This window comes from Morone saxatilis, unplaced genomic scaffold, assembly GCF_004916995.1.
Source record: "Morone saxatilis isolate NCDOM2014 unplaced genomic scaffold, NCSU_SB_2.0 Contig23, whole genome shotgun sequence".
NCBI lineage: Eukaryota > Metazoa > Chordata > Actinopteri > Moronidae > Morone > Morone saxatilis.
This window is the reverse complement of record NW_023339796.1, coordinates 9,402,361-9,411,375: the sequence shown is the minus strand read 5'-3', so window position 1 is coordinate 9,411,375 and position 9,015 is coordinate 9,402,361. Positions and strand designations below refer to the sequence as shown.

General features: G+C 37.0%; 1 protein-coding gene across 1 annotated transcript in view; it reads right to left on the bottom strand.

The window, feature by feature from the left end:
• Nucleotides 1–9,015, bottom strand: part of LOC118334774 (corticotropin-releasing factor receptor 2) — a 31,457-nt gene that overhangs the window by 11,989 nt on the left and 10,453 nt on the right. The gene's annotated exons all lie outside the window — the stretch shown is intronic.

Sequence of the window (9,015 nt, the reverse complement as noted above, 5' to 3'; positions counted from 1 at the left end):
TGATGTTAGACTGTAATGTATATATACTACAGTCTAACATCATACTACATATATATATATATATATATATATATAGCCTAATGTTAGACTGTAATGTTTATATTCACTCATTCTGACTCAACGATTCTTGTCAACACCCAAACAATATGGTAGAAAGTGAAACCATCCACTTCAGAAATGCCTACAGCGACTCTTGAAGCAGTGGCAGCAACCGAATAAGATTCTTTGCGTTTCGAATTAATGTTACATAATGTGACATTTGTATTTGGGGAGCAGAGAGCAGAAAACAGCTTGTGGCAGCTAGAAACAGAGAATTTAAAAAAAAAAAAGATCCTTTAATACAGGCTCAGAATATGCTTTCATTTGACTTTATGGCAACACTTGCTGGGTTATGACTAGACAATGCTTTGTGCTGTTGAGGAAAATCCCAATTCTCAGTTGTTTGAGTAGGGGCTGTTTATCGCAGAACACATTGGTAAATCAAAGTTGGTTAAATCACTAAAGCTCTTGAATGAGTGGATCGTGAATCCCTGAGATGGCGTAAGCAGTCAACTGCAATTCATTTTGAAACACACTGAGCTTGTTTGTTTGACCTTACGAAAAAACTGTTTATTGATCAGTTGCCATGTGGCATTTCAGTTCCTGTGTAAGCAACCGTGATAATGACAGCTGATGTTTTAATGCATGGTTTGATACATGAACTAAGGTTAATAAAACTGAAGACATGAAGTAATTTCCAACAGGGACATTACTTCTTTTCACTGGTTAATAGACATTATGGTAGTTATTGCGATGCACACTGAGTAAAGAAGACAATGTGGAAACCCTTGTACATTAATACAACAGTCAGAGAGGTGCTGATTCAGCTTATGGTAATTAAAGCTGTTTCTGTTGTTATACGGGGCTCCATTACACAATATTGGATACACATCTGAATGTGATGTTGTCCAATACAACAACAGTAACAACAACAACAACACACAATACAACCTCAAACAATTTGCTGAATCAAGAGCTCTTTGACACAATATTGGGATTTATTATAGGGATTCACATTTTCTTCTTTGTGTGTACTGTACATGTTATAAGCTGTAAGTAATGTTTTTTTTAATAGTTCATAAATATTGACCAAATGCTAGCTAATTAAGTCATTAATAAGAAAATCTTAAGAAAAACCCCTTTGGCATGTTTAACTTATTGGGAAGACCCCAACAAAATTTTACCTCTGACCATATAGACCATATTAGCATTAATCTGATAATCTCATATCTGATGGCTATTAAGGATGAATATTAATAGATTACTAACATTCATTATTGCATTATTACAGAATAGACAGGATATAAAATCAGTCTAAACTATTTTTTCACAACCTGACAACCAACATTTTTTTCTTATTAATAGCTTATATCTGACCTATGCTGTATAAGTAAATGAATTAACATTATAAAGGGTGACCTCATTCATGTCTACCCCTCAGTAAGGGGTAGACATGAATGAATACACTAAATATAGTATGAACACTATTGTATGAACAGTGTAAAATAAACACAGTGATATATACTTGGCTCTCACCACTGGCCTTTAAAGGAAAGTGAAAAAGTACACATATCTTTATGAAGTAAAATCACAGAATTGACTAGTGGGCGAGCATTTTAAATTGAATTATAAAGGTGTGACTTTTAATCACTGGAATTCTTTCTGTAATGAAACTCTATTTTTGCACGATGTCTATATTCATGGTGAGTTATCCATGGGAACAATAACAAAACCACCAATTAAATGCACCATGTATCTTCAGCGTGGTTGACTGATTTCAGTGTTTCATCTTCAGATCATGAAGTTGTTTCTTGTTAGCAGACACTACTTCTCTGACGGTATCTATTGCTTTTATATCACCTTTCAGTTTATCAATGGGTAAACAATGGAATCTCACTTCCTCATGCCAACACAATTATTAAAACAAAGCACGCCATAGAAAAACCTGTGCAGACAAGCAATCATGAGCATTTTGTTTTATTGTAACTCCTTTGGGGAAACAAACTGGGAGTCAGTATGACAGCATCAAAAGGATATTGGTGATCACTTCCTCAACAGCAAAAAATGCCTCCAGTCAGGTAAGTCTAAAACATTTAAAGTGACCCAGCCAATAAAATGTTGAAGTTATTCCGCAATCTCTTTAAAACTACACATTTATTTGACAGGGCTATTCTTATCTTGAGACATATTTCATCTGCAAACAAAATCATGAAAACTAATATAAAACCTTTATGGCGCCTTTAAGTTGTCTGAGCTAACATTACAGTAGCAGAACAAGGTGCTTTCTCAGTCTCTGCAGGCAAATATTACACTGTGTTTGTGAAACAAGCAGTGATGGTGCAGAAAAAGAGGAAGGGGAGCAGGTTGTGAGTTTCGTCCCTGTGAGCTGTTTCACTGAGGCAGGACTAATTCAAGGCACTGGTGCAGGGAGAGCACATTTCTGACTAACCATCTGTGCATTACACATGATAAAGCTATTCTCTTCACATTTTTTCTTTATAGTGTATTATATTAATAGGTTAAAGATAAATATTACCGAATGATTCAGTCCCTCTTGAGTTTTGGTAACGGTAAAAGCTGAGATGTGAAGGTGCTAACAATGCTGTAAATAGCCCAACACTGACCACACTCCCCTGGTGTGAAGACGCAAAAGGAGACGACAGAAATATGCTATTCCCAACTGGCTTAAGTGCCAACATTGTCCACCTTCTCCGCCACCCTGCCAGCTTTCTTGCTTTTTTTGGATGAGCAAATATGTACATGCAAACAAACACCATATGACTGTTCAAAGATGAGAAGATTGGAAGCATGTTCACTTGGAAAGGAGCTTTGAATTACATAAATTTAGCATGGGTTGGCTTTGTTTGAAGTGATACTTCTTCAAGATTCACTTATTAATTGTGAAATAAATTAGTAATACATTCTCAGAACTTATGTGGAGGACAAACTAAACAGCCTGTGTCTTCGGTGCTGCTGAGCTTGACCTGTTTCTTTCAGCTGATTGTTGCTGTGCTACCAACCGTGGATTCTGCAGTAATATTACAGTACAACATTTTTCACTTAAAGGTTGTGTAAGCCTGCCTGTCTTTGGCTGGTGTCTGATTGCTCTGTGCTTTAGTTTGTCATCTGTCTCTTTAGTTCTGTGTTACTTTTGAGCCAGTAGGTCGGTTTCCTGATTGATGGACTCAAAAAGAAAAAAAAAGAAAAAAAAAACAGCTATGCCTCCTCAAAGCACCAAGCTGCTACTTACATCTTATCACCCACTTGTTTCAGTTGCTTTGTGAAATAATCAGTAAAGCTGTAGCCTTCTAATTGGATGTGTTTCAAATTGTAGTAAAGATGAAAGGCTATAATATCTCAAAGTTGAATGATCAAGAGAGCTCATGCGAGCCGCACACCTGAGCCAGTTACGGCAGCCTTTCCATCAAGTCATTGGAAAATTTACTTTCATAAGCTGGGGACAGAGTAAACTAGGCCATACCATAACAACACGGGAATCTCACAGCTGATTGCAGTTTGATATTTCACTTAGGCAGCAAGAACTGGAGCAAAACCACATACACAGATGTCAAGTGAGGGCATGAAGACCAGAGGATGCAAATACAATATGACATAGTATAGCATAGTATCAAGAATCAGAATGATGCAAATGTGTTTTAAGCATTTACTTAACAATAAATAATTGTAGCATGACAATTATTATCAAAAATATATTAAATCATTATTATCATTATTCAGGATGTAATGTAGAATGCAATTTTAGTTGACAACATTTTTACAATTGGAGAATGCAAGAATCACTTTAGGCCAGCAACAATGATAAATGCATATGTTTTTTGTCAAAAACACAGCGAGCCACTAAAGAGGGACAAGAGCCGCATCTGGAGCCGTAGGTTGCCTACCCTTGAACGCGGTGCTCAGGGGCATTCACTACATCATCAAGGGGGATCACATACCAACCACGTGCCGAGAAGGGACCCAGCAGAGGAATTTTAAGAGTGTCTTTACAGCTGCAGGAGGAACTGAAAACTATATGATTTACTGACAATTTTACTGTGTTTTTTTTTTCAAATCTACACTTTAATCCTGACCATTGATAATCTTTGTTAGTATGTGACAAATCTGCATAGAAGGTAAATGGAATGCCTTTATATAGCAACTTTCTAATATTCTGACACCCCAAAGCACTACATTACATGTCCCGACTTAACTGATGGCAAAGCTTTAGGAGAAATTTTGGCTCCAGTATCTGGCACAAGGTCAACATGCAAAAAGAGGAGCGGGGAATAAAAAACCACCAATCTTCTGATTAGTGGACCACCCGCTTTACCTCCTGAGACATAGACGCCCAACACTGAACATCTGCTAAATCTTTCTAAAATTTCCTTCCACCCAGTACTGAATCATAATACTCAATTAAACTTTCGTCCTAAATATTTCCAAGTATAAACCATTTCTTTGCATTGTTACCATTTAATGCCTCGTGATTTATGTATTCTTAGCTACATGCTACTTTACTGAAAGTGTGTTCAGTATCCTTCTCAGCACCTCAGACAGCCCTGTTTAGAGGCTCTTAATGGCATGCAGATGCACTCACTCTAAAGAGCTGCTTTGGGAAATGTGGATAAAAATGTAAGAGCGTTTGTAGAAATGTTGTTAGAATACACTCTTAACCTTTCAAATGAATCCCCTGGCCCTGATTTTTTTTTTGTGTGCAACCTCTGCCAATAATTAGGTGGAAAGTATTTCTTACACATAAGTTAGTTAAATTCACAGTCATGCACATATTTATCAATGTGCAAGCTACAGTATGTTTTTTATGTCCTGCAGCGGCCTGCTTCTCATCTCCAAATCTGTAGTTTTCGCTTTTTTGTATGTGTATGTGTCAGCGACTGCTCCTGCCCTTTTTGTCTTAGATGCAAAAGTGTCCTTTTCAAAGGGCAAATAAAAGCTTTTTTTTTCCTCACCTGTTTCCTTCATTCATCATCTAGTTGAAAAGGAAAGCCTTAAATATGTTCGCACAAACACATAACGGAGGACAAGGCACTGTGTGCGATATAATGGAAATCTCAAACTGTTGTGCAGAGAAATGATCAGACTGCCTCCAGTTTCTAAAAATCTCTTATATATGAATCAGATGACTTGTGGTTCAGATCATAAAGCATTAGTTTTCAGTGAGCTGAACCTGTCAACACTAACATGCCAACATCACAGCCTTAAAATGCAACTATTCCCAAGCCCTTGGTGGACCCAAGTTTGATCAAATACAACATGGCACCTACACCACGTCACAAAAAATAAAAATGTTCCGTCCTTGTCACATTCATTCTGTTATACGTTTTGTCAGAGATGGCCTATCTCTCAGGTTATGATGAGGCCATCTCTCATCATAACCTTTAAATGTAAATGTAAATGAGTGTAGAGTTTACCTGAAGTGTCCGTTAAAAAATGATAAGAGGAGCTAGAAGAGAGCTGTTGACAGAGGAGGTTGCAATGGGAGGAGGTCCAGGTGTAAATACAGTTGGTTTGAAGTGTCTATAATAAAAAAAATTAGGAAGCAATTGACATAAATCTGAAAAGCCTACTAGACCATGTATTTGCATACATTTTTGAGACACACACACACACACACACACACACACACACACTGTTTCAATGATCCTGACAGGAGATTTTATGACAATAAGACATCTGCAAAGTCATAGCTTCATGTTGTTAATCTCTGTATTTTAAAATAGAAACAGCTTTGAGATAACTAAAAATACCTCAACAATTTCTTAAATTATGTAACTGCAACCCAAGGGAAATATAAAATTTGGATTCCCCAGATATGGGCCTATTAGGTCATCCAACAATCTTTGCAAATGGAGCCAAATACTACAAAAAAAGTAATCTACGCATAGGATATGTTAATAATGGCTTCATTACAAATCAGGGATTACATGCATCATGCATAAAGTAGAAGCTTAGTCTCAAATGCAGTCTGCAAGAGATAAGTATGTAATTACTTGTGATGATCTATTAGTATATTGACATTAACATATAGCATCCAAATTAATATATGCATATGCATTTCCTCTTTGTTTTTACAATTTAAATGGTTTAATGTACAATTCTGAGACACAGATGAATATAGTAAAATAATAAGGATTTTATATGGCAATGTTGGTTGTTGATCTAACCCTTAGACCAGGTTTAGACCAGGGGCGGGCAATTATATTCCATGGGGGAAAAGTGATAGAATTAGTTGCCTTTACTCAGTAGAGTGGGAGTGGGAAATACATCTTTGATGGGTGTGAACCAGGGCATCACTTGCTAGAACTTGCATAGTCAAACGTGTGCAGGTTACACTCTGGTAATGCACACAGTTCATGCACTTCTGCAGTTGGTCACCCTTTCTGACTTTCCATGTGATGGAAATTAAATAGTGGGCTAATTATTTTGGGTGGCAGGGTCAGCTAAAGTTACAGTTTCAGTTTATTATAAAATTATTTTCCATTAGATTTTTGACTATTGCGGAAAATAAAATCTGTGGCAAACAAACAAACTCACACATTTTGTTCTGCAAGATAATCTTCACAAATGGACACCACTTTTATGTAGCTGACATGAGGCTACATAATGGTCACATAACTACAGCGTCGCCACTAGGGCTGTTGAAGTGATTGCAGTGATTCAGGGTGCCTCAAAATCGATGTGATATTGTTGCCATTGTTTTTGCTAATTACATTGTAAGGGGTACAGCAAGATAATGTTTAATCTCAGTACCTGCACTCTCCCTCCTCCTGCCTCCTTTGACCCTGTAAACTGTTAAGTTAGTTAACAAATCAGCTGAAAGTCGCAAGTTAACAGGATCCCTTCTTAAATGTGAATTGGGATAATTAGCAGACCAGTTGGTTTATTAAGTCTAATCGGGGTTTTTCGTGAGTGAGACGATGTAACTATTGTAATCCTAGGCTGTGAATTGAGGGATAATGCGAGAGTCTGACAGCAGCTGCTTATTCGCTCTGACTACTAGCAGCTGTTTCTGCTACGCTGCTGTGGTCAGTCTGTCACTCCGGTCGATGTCGAAGACACGCCCCCTTTGCTGAGAGGAAGGGTGCTAGCACAAACAACCTCTGTAGTCTCATTTAGCCACTTAATATGTATGTAAAAGCTTAAAAATTCATGTGTGGGTTATTTACTGATATATTTTAAAAAACATAAAAATCTCTTAAGCTTGTGTTAACCTCAGACCCAATTTCATGGATTTAACCAAAATCCCAATTGAAAACACCCACTGACTTTGAGGCAAAGCAACCAGAGGTGAAAAATTTTAAACAAATTTTCCGTGTTTTATCTCATTCCTACAGCAATGTTTGATTTTAACTGCAATATTTCCTAGTCTTCATGATGACCTCACAAGCTACCTTCCAGTGAAACTGTTAACATTGCTGAGTAGCTTAGCCTCAGATACAGTAATTTTTTCCAGTATGTCAGAGTTTCCTACCAAACTGCAATCTTTCAGACAGCCTTTCGTTTTTGTCATCAAAGCATCTCATGTAAGAGATCAATAAAACAACAGTAAAAACAAACACTTTGCCCTGTGGGTTGACACGTTGGCCTAGTGTTGTGATGGGAATGCCGTTTTATATTTTTGAAGGACTCAACAAACCAGCAGTCTGCGTGATCAGGAAGCTCTGCTGCTCCGCTGGGTTGCGGAGGCTATTACCAGGGAAAAAACAGGCTGAGCAACCTTGTGAAAATTATGCCACTTTACAAAGAATAGTTTTGGGACCAAAATCGAATGCACCCTGGAGTAGGATGTCAGCAGACAATTGGAGGTTACTGAACACCTTTGTGAGATTTCTGTTACATCTTTGCTGGGAATTGGAAGATATTTTATGTCTCTTAACAGGTCAATTGTATAGATGTATTGTAATAATTATTTCCAAATGAGATGATTCATTGAATTTCATAAATGAAGTAATGGGAAGGCGATGTACAAACTTGACATAAGTTTGAATGTATTATGCTTATGCCCTATGGCGAAGTTGTATAGCCATTAAAAACATTAGTGAATATAAATATCCCTTCTAGCAAAACATTAATGAATGAAAAGGAATATGTTCTTTTTGAATTTGTTCAGTATTACTCATATGTCTAATAGGGTGATTATTTTCAAGAACAAGATAATTTTAAGGGAAATGAAAGCTGCTTTTCTTAGTTGAACTCAAAGGAAGGGGGCAGGTTTTGTTTAGGTTCCAGACTCAGTCGGCTGAAACTGCTGGACACACGGAGCGAGAGAGAGAGAGAAAGAGAGAGTGAAGAGACGAGGAGAGAGATAGAAGAGAGAGAGAGAGAGAGGAGAAAGGAGAGAGAGAGAGAGCGTGCAGCATTACACTCGTTATTATTCCTCTGAGTAACAGAATTTTGTTTGTTTTTCTTATAACAATTATGTAAATTTGAAGTTCCTTTATTCTGTTAGCTGTGGCTGGGGGTTCACTGGCTGCCTTAGGTAATCATTGGTGAGTGTATATCCATGAGCTGAGGATAGGTCAGAGCTGAACATTTGTAATGAGATTGCGGGAGTTCAAGGATTTTTATTAATATTCTAAATAACAAATGTTTTGGTTTTTTATTTTAAAATGGTTGGTAAGTCATTGTAATGCCAATATGTACTTGAGTTTAACGCTCAACATTAGCCAAGGTAAGTCAATAGGGATAGATTATTTTTAATATCAATTGTTTGTGCCGATTATTTCCTGGATTAATCCATTAATCAGTAGTGAAAAATGGCCATCATAATTTTCCAAAGTACACACAATACATATTGTATTCAACCCAAACTTTTGGAATTTCATTTCATTTTATCAACAGTCTACAGTCATACTGAGCTGCCTTTGAACCAAATGCTCATGTCAAGATATCATGCTCACAAAGATAATGTGAACATGCATTTTTTTTTGGTGGTAATGTTTACCATGTTCATCATTT